Source organism: Triticum dicoccoides, chromosome 5B, assembly GCF_002162155.2.
Source record: "Triticum dicoccoides isolate Atlit2015 ecotype Zavitan chromosome 5B, WEW_v2.0, whole genome shotgun sequence".
In the NCBI taxonomy this organism is placed as follows: Eukaryota; Viridiplantae; Streptophyta; class Magnoliopsida; order Poales; family Poaceae; genus Triticum; species Triticum dicoccoides.
Genome location: NC_041389.1, coordinates 417,125,685 through 417,127,561, shown reverse-complemented (window position 1 = coordinate 417,127,561; position 1,877 = coordinate 417,125,685).

The following is a 1,877-nucleotide window of genomic DNA, read 5'->3' as shown; positions in this document are numbered from 1 at the left end:
CTCCTTAGCAAGTGGCATTTTAAACTTTCGTTCGAGACAGAGGCTACTTGGGCTCAAATTCTGCGCAATAAGTATCTTCAGTCTAAAACTTTGGCTTAGGTGACTGTGCGTCCGACTGATTCACCGTTTTGGAAAGGGTTGATGAGAGTCAAGCCCCTCTTCTTTAATAGGGCAAAGATCTTAGTCGGGGATGGGGCTAACACGAGGTTCTGGGAGGATACGTGGCTTGGGGAGACGCCTCTGGCACTTCAATATCCTACGCTGTATAACATTGTTCAACGTCGAGAAGCCTACGTTGCAACTGTCTTACAGTCCATGCCTCTCAATATTAGCTTCCGGAGGACGCTGGTAGGCGATCGTTGGGAGGCATGGCTTCATCTTGTACGAAAGCTGATGGATGTCCAGCTGTCTCAGCAGCCAGATAGATTGTTTTGGAAACTGACTAAGGACGGCAGGTTCTCGATCAAATCCATGTATCTGGATGTCATAAACACTAGTGTCATTCCTAGCTCGAAGCATGTCTGGAAAGTCAAGGTACCTTTGCGAATCAAAGTGTTTATGTGGTTTGTGCATAAACAAGTCATTTTGACAAAGGATAATCTGGCAAAACGCAATTGGATGGGTTATGCTAGGTGTAGTTTTTGTGATTGTAACGAAACTATCAGGCACCTTTTTCTAGATTGTCCGCTGGCTAAGATTCTTTGGCGTTCGATTCATATTGCTTTCAATATTACTCCACCTAACTCTATCAATATGTTATTTGGAACATGGCTTGATGGAGTTAATTTGGATTTAGCAAGACACATTCGTGTTGGAGTGTGTGCTTTGTTATGGGCAGTATGGAACTGCAGAAATGATTTGGTTTCTAACAGAGCAACGAACTTTCATTTTTTGCAGGTTATCTGCAGGGCCACAGCTTTGATCCGTATGTGGTCGCTACTCACTCCGACGGAGGCCAGGGGGCGTTTGGCTACTGCGTCTACCCGATGGGAGATGGTAGCTCGGGTTATTTTCAACCGGTTTGGATGGCGATCATGTAATAGGATAGGCATGTAGTGCTCCTATTTTATTTGCCGGCCGGTTGTGGCTTCATGTTTAGGCTCGCTTGAGCAGCCTGTTTTTTCTATGCGATCGTTCAGATATTTGAGACTTTGTGACTGGTTTGATTTTTTAATAATATGAGCCGTATGCATCTTTCTGATGAAGAGGCTGGGGTAATAATCCTTTTCAAAAAAAAAATCTTCCTCATAGGTCACAATCATAATTTCTGATAAGTACCGCACTTATGCGATTTTTTTACCTTCCAATGTAAGCATCTTATATCAGCTGCTGCCACGAGGTAAGAATTTTGTTATGCGCAAATTGATTGCCTGTATTTTAACATGAGAAATTGGTAACCTTCGAGATAGTCGTAGATTGTAGTTACGTAGTGTCCTTTTGCTCCATCTTAAAACATATATTAGTAAGAAATGAACCAAAAAGCACACGATTAGATGCAATGACCACAGTCCTCAGTGGTGTGTGATGTCTCTTTTATGTGTGCTTAGTTAGCGGCTTGCGGCAATTTTTATATTGTTTTTCATTAATTAACCAGGCAACTCTCTCCTTTTTAATTACTAAAAATGACAAAATTTAGGGGATTGATAAGTTTTAGACTTGAAACTAGTTGTTCGTTAATTAACACTGCACATGCAAGCTAACAAGGCAAGGCTTAGGAAAAATAACTTGCAAGCAAGTGAGGAGTTTCGAGGAATGCAAACTAGAGTTGGCTCCATGATGTTGCCCACAAAGAACATGCCACATATGCCATCATGGCTTATTGACCGCAAAAGTCAAGCCTTACTCAGGGTTGGTCTTGCACGAAGAAGCTGATCACT